Source organism: Myotis yumanensis, unplaced genomic scaffold (assembly GCF_028538775.1).
Source record: "Myotis yumanensis isolate MYYU_CA2020_CCGP unplaced genomic scaffold, mMyoYum1.0.hap1 SCAF_14, whole genome shotgun sequence".
Classification (NCBI taxonomy): domain Eukaryota; kingdom Metazoa; phylum Chordata; class Mammalia; order Chiroptera; family Vespertilionidae; genus Myotis; species Myotis yumanensis.
Window position 1 is genome coordinate 34,927,618 of NW_027223765.1, and position 13,818 is coordinate 34,941,435.

General features: G+C 42.6%; 1 protein-coding gene across 2 annotated transcripts in view; it reads right to left on the reverse strand.

The window, feature by feature from the left end:
* Nucleotides 1-12,342, reverse strand: part of ATG7 (autophagy related 7) — a 233,230-nt gene extending 220,888 nt beyond the window's left edge. Inside the window, exon 1 of one of the 2 annotated variants that reach the window (XM_070433619.1) lies at nucleotides 12,321-12,342. The gene's annotated coding sequence lies outside the window, so the exon portion shown is untranslated. The remainder of the gene's footprint in view (nucleotides 1-12,320) is intronic. The other variant, XM_070433620.1, reaches the window with a different exon arrangement.
* Nucleotides 12,343-13,818: the final 1,476 nt, after the last annotated feature.

A 13,818-nucleotide genomic window follows, 5' to 3' on the forward strand; every position in this document is an offset into this window, starting at 1 on the left:
GGAATCAAGTTGTGACCTCCTGGTTCATAGGTCTATGCTCTACTACTGAGCCATGTTGGCCAAGCCGTCCTTGCTTTTTTGATCATACCCTTTTAAAAATCATTGAATATTGTTACCTCTTCTCTGTGGGGAATATGTTCCAAGATGCCCAGTGGATGCCTGAAATTGCGGATTGTATCGAACCTATATACTATGTTTTTTTTCCTATACATTCATACCTTTTCACTTATAGAAGCACTTTATGGCTTCTCTTTGGCATATCTCAATTGCCAGTATCACTACTCTTGTGATTTGGGGCCACTGTAAGTATGAATAAGAGTCACTTAAACACAAGCCCTGTGCTAATGAGACAGTTTATCTGATAACAGAGATGGCTACTAAGTGACTAATGAGCAGGTAGCATATACAGTGGAGATACACTGGACAGAAGGATGATTCACGTCCCAGGTGGGATGGCATGAGATTTCATCGTGCTACTCAAAATGGTGTGCAACGTAAAACTTATGACTTGTTTATATCTGGAATTTTCCATTTAATATTTTTAAACCACGGTTGACTATAGGTAACAAGTACTGTGAAACTATGGATAAGGGAGGACCACTGTAATAGTGGCTGTACAGAAAAGAAAACGGGAAGAAGGAAGAGGTTAAGTAACTTGCCCAGTCACACAGAAAGTGGAACAGCTGAGTTTATGACCCAGGTCTGGTGGCTTCAAAGCCCCGTCTTTCATACTATACTATACTTCCTTGAAGGAAGGCGTACCCTACTCCCCCCTTTCAGAACCTTTATATTGCCCATCAGCCCCACATATGCTAAAAAATAACCAATTATTTTGAAAACACACACACACACACACACACACACACACACACACACACACACAACACATTTTCTCTTGACTCGACAACCAAGAAGAAAAAGCCAGAGCAATCACTGAATATGGAAGGAACTCAACACAGTAGCAGAGAGTGGTACAAATGGGTTTCCTCTGTGTGATGGGTCATCTGGTCCCTACACACTCTAAAAGGTCAACAGAAACCTGTTCACATCATCACTTTGATGACCTGCTGAGTTCAAGATGGAATTTTACCAGTGCCAGGGACAAAGGAGAAAACTCTCTTCCACACAGCACTGCAGCAGCTGGTGAAGTTACTCAGGACGACCACTTAGAAGATAAAGGACAGGCATACTAAGAAAGTAATCTGCATAACAGATATATCCCTCAAACATTTCTGACTTATTTGATCGTTGAGAAATTCCAAACAGAATCCAAGAGCCTATTTCACAAAAGAATATGGCTGGTGTTCAGCTGCTGAACGGTTGTTTGACAGGCTAAGAAAACGGGAAGGTCTTAAGCAACAGCAGCAACATGTGATTAGGTGTCTGCTGGAAACATCTAAATAGGATACTCAAATATAAATGTATCATTAGGAACCTATACATCTATGTCACATTGCCATCTTCCCTAAACTGGAAGGGAAGGTTAAAGAAGTAACCATGAGAGGGAATTCTGGAGGGAGTGGGAAGTGAGTCATTGATACAAAGTCATTTATGTGTAACTAACCTAGGTCCAAACATTACCTGCTTCCTAAAAATTAAGACTTGCCTATACAACCCTAGACAGTGAGATTTCTGGCCTTCAACATTACATACTGACATAGTCAAGAAAAGAAACGGACAGAGGCATCATTATAAGTATGGCTCAATTTTATTTCAAACTATTTCTATCATATTCAGGATATGAAACTCAGGAGTTACACAAGAAGGGATTGTGTTACTTCCAATGAAAGAGGAAGGGCTTTCATGAGAATTCAATACTGTAATGAACAAGAATCCCAGCAGTAACCAAAACATCTAGTTAAGATTAAACTGAAAAAGTAGGTGAGTGGTTAAGCAATAGGGACCCTCTGGGGCTGTGTCTAACACCCAAACTTGGTGCAAATGTCAGGCTTTTATGAAAATAAAACTAAGTCATTCTCAGAAACTTACAAATAGATTAAAAATAGTACCTTTGGAGACTTAATTAAAAGTTTCTGTCCAAATGAACCTAAACCTTGTGTTTGTGCTGTTCTTTAACATCAAATCCCTACAGGAAATGTATATTAGTAGTGACTTCCTAAGAAAGAAGCTATGGGGTCAGGAGACCAGAGTCAGGAGAACCTTAGTTTCACTGTATGACCCTTTGCCCTTCTGAATTTTGTGTGTGTGGGATAACAATTCAAAAATAAGTAAAATCATTAAAGACAAAAGTCCTAACCCAATGGCTCAAAGACAGGGAATGAGAGAGGTAACACTGCCAGCTCAACTGCTTTAGTGCCAAGAAATAACACCTGGGATATCCTTGATGAAAAAAAACATGTCTTATTCATCTTTTTTCAGCACTTAGCACAGTGCCTAGAGTATATTAGCTCAGTAAATGTTGACATGAAATAACAGCTCTTTTCCCCACAAAAGGGCCAAAGGATGGATGCTATAGTGAGACAAATTTCAGTAGATTTTAAAAATTACTAATAGCCTGAATTGTCCAAATAGGAAATAAAGTGACTGGAAAGAAAATGAATTTTCCATTAGTGAAAGTGTTCAAGCATATATTAGATGATTATTTGCCAAGTAACAGTGCACAAAGGATTACTGTATCAGGCAGTCAGGCAAGAGGCCAGGGGTTGGCAGGCTTTTTCTGAAAAGGGCCAGATAGTAAATATTTTAGGCATTGCAGGCCAAAACAGTTCCTGTCATATTTTCTTTCTCTTTTTTTTTACAACTCTTGAAGAATGTAAAAAACATTCTTAGCTCATAGCTACACACACACACAAAGGCCCTGAGCAGGATCTGACCTGCAAGCTGTAGTGTGCTGACCCCTGGACTAAATGATTTTCTAAACCTGTTATTTTTGATCCTTTGAAGGTGACAATAATGTATTTTGTTTTTAGGGAGACTGACATTTTGGGAAAAATCTTTTTGAGAGTAGCAGAGATCTGCAAGGATGCTGAGGGGAAAACAGATTGTAAGACCAGATTCCAAGGCCACATTTGCTGGTCTACAATATGTACCTTGTAATGATGCAAACACATCTTTATGAAATGGTAAATGCAGTCTACAAAGAACACTCTCACACATATGTCAGCATCATTAAGCCAAGAAGATGCAAGTATTTTGGTTTTGCATCTTATAAAATTAACTAGAGGCCCATTGCATGAATATTCATGCAATAGGCTTTCTTTCCCCTGGCTGCCAGCACCAGTTTTCCTCTGGCAACCGGGACCCAGACCTTCACTCTGGCCACTGCCTTCCATCTTCACTCTGGACACAGTCTTCGCTGCGGCTGGAGCCTTCAGTCTTTGCTCCTCGCTCCGGCTGGAGCCTTCAGTCTTTGCTCCTCGCTCCGGCGGGAGTCTTCACTCTCCGGCCAGAGCTACTCCTGTAGCTCCTTCTGCCCCCGACCCTCCCCGACATAGCTTGATCGCTGCTTCGCCGGCCTCGCCTATGGGCTCCTGGGTCCCAGGTGGCCACCTTGCCTGCGGCCTGGCTTTCCAGTGGCTCCTGGGGTCTCACACGGGGGCCTGGATGGTGGCTCCCGGGGTCCCGCCCTGCCTGCCGTATGCAAATTAGCCGCCATCTTTGTTGGCAGTTAATTTGCATATCGCGCTGATCAGCCAATGGTGCTAGTAGCGAAGGTATGGTTAATTACCATGTTTGTTTATTATTAGATAGGATTGGAGCAAAAGTGCTTCCTGGATTGAGTCTGCCCAATCGTTCTCCCTCTGGGGGAGACCAACAGGATTGGACACAGCAAATATTACACCAGTACAGGATTTTTGAAATGAAGAGGTACAACTGGTAGAAAGGAAACAGCAATCAGAGAGATAGAAAAACAAACAAACCTGTCTTTAGGGAAACTAGGCCCTTGGAAGGAGGGCAGAAAAACAGACCAGCCTGACTATACTAAAAAATCTCTAACGATAATTTTCCCATGTGTATTGTTGGGCTTTTGTTTGTTTGCTTGGGAAGGGCACAGGAGTTTTGAATGGTTCAGAGAAAATGCTAAAAGCTAAGGTAGTTGGGAGCTTGGTCTTCAGTCAGACAAACTCAATTTTGAGTTCTGGCTCCACCTCTCACTGGCTGAATAGACATGGGCAGGTAACTGCATCCCCTGTGCCTTGATGTCCTCATCTGCAAAATAAGGATAATTACACCCAACCTAGGAGGTTGTTGGGAAGGCTAAATGAGAATGTATGTGATGCGCCTGTTACAGTGCCTGGAATACAGCCAGCAGTCAATAATGGTAGCTGCTATCGGTTTTTCTTGTCACCCCCCCATTCCACCCCCACACACAACAGTGCCTGACTAGTGTGGTTGCTTTTCCCCATGCTCACTATGAAAACTTTACCTGCCTCAAAACACATCTCACTGAAATCTCAGCACTCTTCATGGTAGTCACAGAGGCAGTTTAATTAAAATGAAACAGATGGTCTCCTGCTATAGATCATGCAGGGGAAGTCCAGGGGACAAGTTCTAAGGGATGAGGAGCACTCTGTTCAATTTCTCTGAGGCCACATGGGGCCGTTCACTTAGCAGAAGTGCCAGAATAACCACAATTTGGTCCTGAAGTAGCTCCTCTGGGCCAAATGGAGCACATAGATCAAGCTTCTGTTCTCATTTTCCCAGCTGTGGGGCTTCGAGCTCTGGCAGTCATTAAAATAAGCACCAAACCACATGACCAAGTCCCACTGACAAATAGAATATGTTCTTAGCTGCTGATGGGTAAAAAGGAGGTGGAGATGGCCAGAAGTGGGGAGAGGGCCCCTCTGGCATATGGGGCCAATGCACGTTCTGTAGGCTAATGTTGCTTCTGCAACTTCGTGAGTTTTGGAAATAATGTGCAAGACTGCTAAAGAGGGAGGTTTAAAAAACCTTCATTTCCAAAACAAGGGGGAGAAGTTCCAAACTTAGAAGAAAGATTAGGCTTTACAGGGAGATGAAAACTCAGGACTCCCATAGGGGAACCAGCTGGGTACAGATGCCTCAATTTCTTTTAAAAATTGCATTTGAGTCAAGATGCCCCTAAGCCAAACGGATGCCTCCACAAGACAAAATGGCTTTTTGTGACTGTTCTGTTAGGTGGCAATAGCTGATTACATAAGCAGGCAGGAAAATTGCTATTACGGACGAGTTGTCCCCTCACCTGCATGTGAGCCACCTACCCTACAGAATCAACATTTGTTCCTTTAGGTCAATCAGTCACTTCCATAGTCTTCAAACTGTAACCTGCATTCTCACTGGTTACTTCTGGGAATTGTTTTTCTTTTATTTATTTTTCTATTGTAATAACCCGAACCTTCACCTATAATCTGCTCTCATCCAGCCTCAGTTTTTTGAGAACAGACCCACTAGATACCAGTATTGTGGGGGTGTGGCATGCCTATGAAGGAGTGAGAGTAAAAGCTGAGGAAATCTGGGAAGTGGAGAAAGAGACAACACAAGGGTGATGGAAAACAAACAGCATGTCTACTTTTGAGTGGTTTTTGTTACATTCATCAATCAACAGTGTCACATTGCTCCATTCTATACATGAGGTACAGCCACCTGGATTTACCTGAATTGCTGGGGAGTCCTTAATGTCAACCAATAACTAAAATCTGTGATTGTTTCCTAAAAGCTGGCTGAAAAAAATGAAGGCTTGCTTATGAATAACAGTTTCTGTGGTTTCCACTTTTGGGACTATTAAGTAGTTCTGGAAAATGAGAGAAGTGCTAAAAAATTGGGGCAAGCCAGTACTTGATTTCAGATTTTCAAGATATTTGATTTCCAAAGATGAGAATAAGGATGGATTCTATATCCCACTGAACAGATACTTTGCTCCAAGGAAAAATGCCATATGAGCCATTCTAGTCCACATGTACAATTAGAAAATTGTACCCTTTAAGACATTTTCCTTCCATTTCTCAGAAAGCTCAAGGCTTTTTACTCTTGTCTGCCAAAATAAAATAATTGTCATTATAAAAATACATCCATAATACCTATGATCTAAACAGAACCCCCTAGATGTGACCTCTTGCACAGTACACAACCTGCACAACTGTATGCAGCAGTACTGAGTAATCACAAGAGGCCACTATGGTTTATTTAAGAAGGCGGCACTACAAAATAACTTATTTCTGCCTTGACCACAGAAGAGCCATAAACAGGATATATCTGGAACTCAGCAAGGTCTCTGACAAGACTGCTCCAGATAGCCTAGTAGATAAGATGAAGATGTAGGAATTAAATACTAACATAGAAGAATTAAGAACTGGTAAGATAATATTATTCAAAGAATGCTGATTAAGGAATTAAATGATGTAATAAGAAAGGAACTGATAGTGGTAAGTCTTTGGCTCAGTCTTTGGTCCTGTCCAATTTATTTTTACAGTAGTTCCCTCTGTTTCACAGTTTCAATTAACCAAGGTCAATCATAGTCCAAAAATATTAATTAAAAAATTTCAGGACAATTAATAAGTTTTAAATTGCACACTGTTCTAAGTAGTGTGATGAAATCTTGCACCGGCCAGCTCCGTCCTGCCATGGTTGTTAATCATCCCTTTGTCCAGCGTATCCACACTGTATATGCTACCCCCCTGTTAGTAAACAAAAACAAACCCTTCAATTTTCAAGGATTCTCAACTATTGACATCACCTACTCTGGACATCTGACCAGATATCATCATGGCTCAATGATCCAGGATTACCCAAAGCAGCTGATCCTCCTGATGTATAGATAGGTCAAGAGTAGCCTACACCCAATGCCTGCATCATTCACTTCCCCACATAGGCATTTTATCATCTCACTTTATCACAAGAAGGGTGAGTATAGAACAATAAGATATTTTGTCAGAGAGACCACATTCACATAATTTACAGTATATTATTGTAAATATTCTATTTTATTATGAGTTATTGTTGTTAATCTCGTACTGTGCCTCATTTATAAATTAAACTTTATCACAGGTATGTATGCATAGGAAAAAACAATACATACAGGGTTCAGAATTATCCATGGTTTCAGGCATCCACTGTGGGTCTAGAAACATATCCCTCATGGATAAGGTGGGACTACTGTATTTTATTTAACTATATTAATGAATATTCATCAGTATTTACTAAGTATTTCATGTATGCTTAACCTTGTGTTAAGGGCTTAAGCAGTAAAACAAACAAACCAATCAATTCAATAAGGTATTGTTATTACATTTTATCAGTGTCTTGGATAACAATGTTTGCTTATCAGCTCTACACATGACACGAAGCAGGAAGAAATAGGCAGTACGACGGATAACAAAAATTCAGAATAAAAAAGATTCTTACCGCCTGCAATCACAGGCCTATTTTAACAAGATTAAAAATTTCAGAGGTAAATATAGGGTCATAAATCTCAGTCCAAAAAACCTCCACAGTTGGACAACAATGCAGTCTGATACACTGGAGGCAGTACAAGGACGGAAGGGCATAGCTTCTTCATAAGCCAAAGAGACCAAAGTTCAAATCCCACTTCTGCTTCTGGCCACACAACCTCGTGCAAGTGATTTAACTTCTCTGAGCCTATTTCCCCATGTATAAGATGGGACACCACATATGATACAGAATTATTGTGAGGATTCAATTAGAAAATAATGTATTGACACACGGTACTCAAAAGTAGAACTAATATCAACAAAACATGTGCCAAAGTCACTGGAGTTTCCATTTAGTTATTCCTCCAATAAACAATCATATTATGTACTAGTCCCTGTGCTATATTTCAGGATTCAATGGCAAAGAAAGCTATGGTTCCTGCTTTTAAGGATCTAATAGTTTTAAGGGTTAGACAGACCAGGAGAGACAGTATGGCAGTTTGTGGGTAAAATTAGGAGAGTACAATGTGATGTTGTATAGGGTGTTATGGGAGGAGGAAGGAGGGGTATCTAACTTAGACTGAAGAAACAGGGATTTGTATTTTAGCAAAGATCTGTATTTCAGAAAGGGCACAAACACCAGTGAGGGCCAGACTGCTAAGGCAGGACAACCAGCTTGGAGGCCATGCAGGAATATAGGCAGGAAGTAAGAAGAACCTGATTTAAGGCAGTAGGAGAGAAAACAGAGAAGACGAAGACGTGTCAATCGATATCAAGGATTCTGATGACTACCTGGGCTCAGACCGATGGTATGAGAGCGAAAAAGTCCACAATGACTCCCAGGGTTCTGTTCTGAATGACTAAATGGAAGAAGGAGGATGAGTGAGACTACAGAATGGTGAATCACAGGTTTGGTGGAGATGCTGAGCTTCACTTTGAACTTGGTGAATTTGAGGGCGGGCAACTCAGGAGAGATCCAGGCTCAAGTAGAGCCAGGGTCACTGGCACATAAATGGGAGTTGAAGCTGGGAAAAGTAGAGAAGGCAGAGCCTTGGAGAAAACTAGCATTTAAGTGACAAAAGGAGGAAAAGAGCCCACAATGGAATCTCAGGGGGAAATGGCCAGAGAAATACTACAAAGCAGGAGTGGTTTTTCATATGTGAAAGAATATCAGGCAATATCGGATGTGCGAAGAATTCAAAAGATTAGGAAGGAAAAATGTTTAGGAGTTCTGGCAACATCGAGGTCTGATGACTGGGAGACTCAAAGGCACGGTTAAGAGACTGGGAAAGGAATAAAAATGTGAAAGACAAGGAGAGAGGTAAGAGAGCTGCTCATGTACAAATGAGAAGCACTGAGCAATGCTAAGAGCTGACAGTGTGACAGTGTCAAGAGCACGATGTGATGTGTGTGTTTACAACAAAGCCAGATTGGGCCTTGGGTTATCTCAAGAAAAAGTCCTGCTTTTCATGACCAGACTCCTTGAGGAAAGAGGACTTCCTTTCTACACCACACAAAGAGAGACTGTCAAACAAGAACAAGTTCAAAGGAGGGTAATCAGAATGAAGAAAGTATGAGGTAATGTCAACGGTAATCATTCTGGGGCTGGACTGATACCAAATGAATAGGCTGTGACCCAGTCTGCCAAAACCATGGAGGTGCATATTGTCTACTTGGTAGCAAGGCACCACCTATTTTTTCTCCCTTGAATCACAATTGGGTCTTACTTACACTGAGAAAAATGTAAGTAAGGATTGGGGGATAGAGAAGAAGAGGAAGGCATTTGTGAACTTCGCTATCCCATGGGTAAAAGTGGAGGACTGAGGCAATCTGAGAGAAGGTCAGGAATAATCAGGGAACTCTAATCAAAGAACTCTGTTACTACTTATTACCACGCAGAGGATTCATTCTCCCCTACCCCAATATCTTGATTCCTTTCTCCCTCCTCTTCCCTGTATGGAGTCACACCAGTCCAGCAAATCCTACTTCCTTTACCTTTCAAATCCACCCACCCTTCTCCCTCTCCACAATCACTGCCTTGATTCAGGCCTCCTTCTGTCACCTAGACCACAGCAACAGTGCCTTGACTGGTCTCCCTGCTGGTCCCATCCTGTTCAATGTAATCACCGCAATGCTACCTGGGTAATTTAGAACGGATGAGAGCCTGTCACACCTTATTTAAAATCCCTCAGTGCCCCATTCTCCAGCACCACCCTTTCAAAGTAAAGTCCAAACTTCTCCGCATGGCAATATTAACTGCTGCAGTTTATTGTCTGTCATCTACCAGAGCCAACTGGATAACACTTATACAATTCTCACATCAACCTTGGGAGGGCTTATATTTCCTCTTTTTATGGATGAGAACACTAAAGCTTAGAAGGTGACTTGCCCTAGGTCACAAAACTAGTTCAGCAGCAACGCTCGTATTGGTACACAAGTATTTGAGATTCCAAAGTCTGTGTTCATAACATGCTATTGCCCACAAGGCCCTTCATGATCTGTCTCCTGCTTGCCTTTTCAGTCACCTCTTATCCTACAACTCCACCCTCCAGCTTGGGTGAACTACCAGCAGGTCATGCATTGTCACCCACAGCCCTTTGCTCACACCACCCCCAGAGTCTGCTCTATCTTCCCACCTCTCACCTTCAGGACTTGGGCAGGGCGACACCTCCTCACAGAAGTCTTCCCTGATGCCTGAGTCTGACCTATGAGCACCCTAAATCCTCCTCCAGCAAACATCTACAATAGCTTCATACAACAGTGCTGTGTCTATCTCCTTGAATTAGAAGAAAAAATTCCTTGAGGACAGGGACGTGTATCTTACTCGTTTTACTATTTCCAGCTTGCGGAGCAGTGCCAAGCACAGCAGAAGCTCAATAAATACTTATGCTTATTCTTTATTATGAGAGGCTGGCTGGGAACAGAAAAAGGACCTGTGGTTGAATGAGCCCTATACTTAACTTCTTAAATGGTTTCAAAATTATGTCACATGAAGCTTTCTCTGATGCCTTCATGTGACATGAGAAGTTATGTCACCTCCTCAGAGAAAAGCTTCTTCTGCTTCCCCCAGTTACTCTCCGTCCCATTACTATGTTCCTTTCTTTCTTTTTTTAAAGCATCTATCCGGATCTGAAACACCTACCACCCATTAAAAGTATTGTACTATTAACTATCACCACCACTGCTGCCCCCAGGATTAAAAAGAAGGCTCCATGCCTCAATGTCAGTGGTGCATAACAAAATTCTCAGCTGTTGTGGAGTTGTCTGTGGGTAAAAAAAAAAAAAAAAAAAAAAAAAAATGAGCCCTAACCAAACAGTTCAGTCGGTTAGAGCAGTGGTTCTCAACCTTCCTAATGCCACAACCCTTTAATACAGTTCCTCATGTTGTGGTGACCCCCAACCATAAAATTATTTTCGTTGCTACTTCATAACTGTAATTTTGCTACTGTTATGAATCGTTATGTAAATATCTGATATGCAGGATGTATTTTCATTGTTACAAATTGAACATAATTAAAGCATAGTGATTAATCACAAAAACAATATGTAATTACATATGTGTTTTCCGATGGTCTTAGGCGACCCCTGTGAAAGGGTCCTTCGACCCCCAAAGGGGTCGCGACCCACAGGTTGAGAACCGCTGGGTTAGAGCATCATCCCAACACACCAAGGTTGTGGGTTCAATCCTAGGTCAGGGCACATACAAAGAAGCAACCGATGAGTGCATAAATAAGTGGAACAACCAATCGACGCTTCTCTCTCTCTCTCTCTCTCAAATAAAATTAAAGAGCCTAGCCTGGAGAGGAAAAGGTGGGAAGAGGAAGACAAACTAGCAGCTTTCAAAGTCGTGTGGGCAATAAACTAGAAGTGAAATCCTTAGGAGCCTGAAGGAGGGATAAGGAGCTGAAATTCCTGGGTAACCGCTTTCAGCTCAACTTATAACTTTCAGAGCTGGGGGGCGGGGAGGGGAGACCAAATAGGAGTAGCCAGTAGTAAGCTTCTGTCACTTAAATTTAACCAGTGCGGGTATCACAGAAGAAATCCAAATACAGTGGGGCCTTGACTTACGAGTGTCCCGACTAACGAGTTTTTTGAGATACCAGTTGTCTCTCGGCCGATTTTTTGCATTGAGTTGACAGAGTAATTTGAGTTAACGAGCTCCTTAACGAGCTCGGTCTCCGAACGAATTAAACTCGTAAGTCAAGGCCCCACTGTATTTAACGGGAATGGAAGTCTGGGACCCAAACTGGCAGCTACAGATATGCCTGGTTTCGGTTGCACAAAACGTTTTAATGAGTTGCCAATTTTTAAAAATTGTATTAGTTGCCAGGGTTTAAAAAATCAAGAGACTGACCACATGTGCACACACTGGAGTTTGTTTCGCTTCTCCAACATCATCTACGCTAGTGTTGTGCTCCTAAAACTCAAAACTCAGCAAAAATAAAAGTTTGCCTCTGTTTATGACATAGACACTTTCTTACACCTCCATTTACATTACCTGACTACGCATTCAAGTTCGCAACCCTTGGACCAAACCGAGGAATCAAGAACCTGAGCTCAGAAAAGCCCAACTTGCCGTCCTCGCTTCAAAATAACGTTCTCGTCACTCAGAAGGCTCAGTCCCACCGCACCTCCGGGCGAAGCCGGGACCAGCAGCCCGGCGGCCCCGCTCCCGAGTCCCCACACCCGGGTTCGGAGCACTCCTGTCGGGGACCCAGGGGACTGACATGGGAAATTAGGACCTTCCTGGTCGGAAGACCCGGGCTGCCCGAGTCGGAGGGGAAGTAACTGGAGAAGGAGGGCGAGAACGAGAGTCAGTGATGCGGGGGGGAATGGAGGATCTGAGACCCTCCGTGACCTTGGCCTTCGCCGCTGAGTTCGCCCCCTCCCGCCGGGCCTCCAAAACCAACGCCAAAGGACCCCGCGACTCCCTCACCGGCACGGCTCACTTACCGCCGCTCAACTTCCGGCAACCCCGCAGCGTCGTCCGTAGAGCGCGCCCCGATGACGCAACGTGACCCCGCCCCCCCGCCTGCTGGCGGTTCGGGGTGCGCATGCGCACAAGGAGCCGCGGACCAGTCTGGAAAAAGAGCCCCTAGCACCGGATTGAGTGGGAGGAACCTGAGTCCTGGGGAAGGCGGAGCATCAGATGGCCGCGAGGCCCCCTGGTGGGAGCTGACCTGGAGAGGCGCCACCTTTTCCGATGTGGGAATGTGTATATGCCCCTCAGGCTTTTAAAAAAGTGCTCCACTGTTGTCTCTGTTGTTTTCAGAGGATGACAAGAATTATCATTTCTATTTTCTGGTAGAGGCAGCATCAGATGTATTCCAGGGACCATTAGGAGATAGGTGTGGAAAGACAGACAATGGGAATTTTAATAGGTCAATGATATTCGATAATGACCCACCTGCTCTTTCTAAACCAGGCATTATTCTCATAGCTCTCCGTTTTCAATGGGATAGTTATTCATCTAAATTATTTATTGAGTGTATAGTATGTGCCAAGGAGTGCAGAGATGTTGAAAATACAATAGTGAGTATAAACCTAATCTGATATATCAAGCCATTCACAAAGTAACTGTGATGTAGCTCTTTGGACTCATAATAATAAGAGTAATGACTACAGTTTGTTGATTATCTACCATGTTTACAGGTTTTCACATCTCTAATTGCCACAAAGGTCCAATAAAGTAGGTGTTATATTGTTCCCATTTTACATAGGAAAGAATGGAGGGTAGGAAAAGTTAAGGGGCTTGCTGAAGTTAAAGAACTTTGGGCCCAGGATTCCAATCGAAACCTGTTTGACTTAGTAAAGAGATACTTTATCCAAAAGGATTCTTATACAGAATGAGGGAGGAGAGCGAAGAGACTATTGCAACAAGGGAGTAAAATATTGCAACAGGAAATCACTCTGACCAAGAGATCTGCAAATGTCTCAAGAGTTAGGCAAAAAAGTTTCTTCAGTGGGGAAGAGTGAACAAGACTAGAAAAAAAATGGGTGTGGAAAAGTGGGAAGAAAGGGTGGTTTGATCTAATAGTAGTCAATCAGACTGTTTTACCTTGAGGCCAGCCAGTTCTCAGGAGGGGTTGTATGCAGTTTCAGCCTGTGAGTGAGTCAACATTAAGGAGTCTCGGAGCTTAACTAAAGTTGGTTAACAGGCACTTTTTTGTTTGATCAGTGAAGACAAGTAGTTCAGCTAATTATTTATAAGGCAAAGAATATAAATTCAAGACTGTGCCTGTCCTTGCCACAGATAAACAAGGAGATATCCATAAGTCTTACATAAGTTATGAGAATTGATGTTTCTTTGCAGCAAATCGTTTCAGAAGCACAAAAGAGTGAGTGTGTGTGTGTTGGATTGGGGAGGATTTCTTAACCATTGCTGTTTTTTAAGAGCACGGGACTCAAGTAAAATTCAACATTGTCAACTGTTTTCACTAACCAGCTTCCT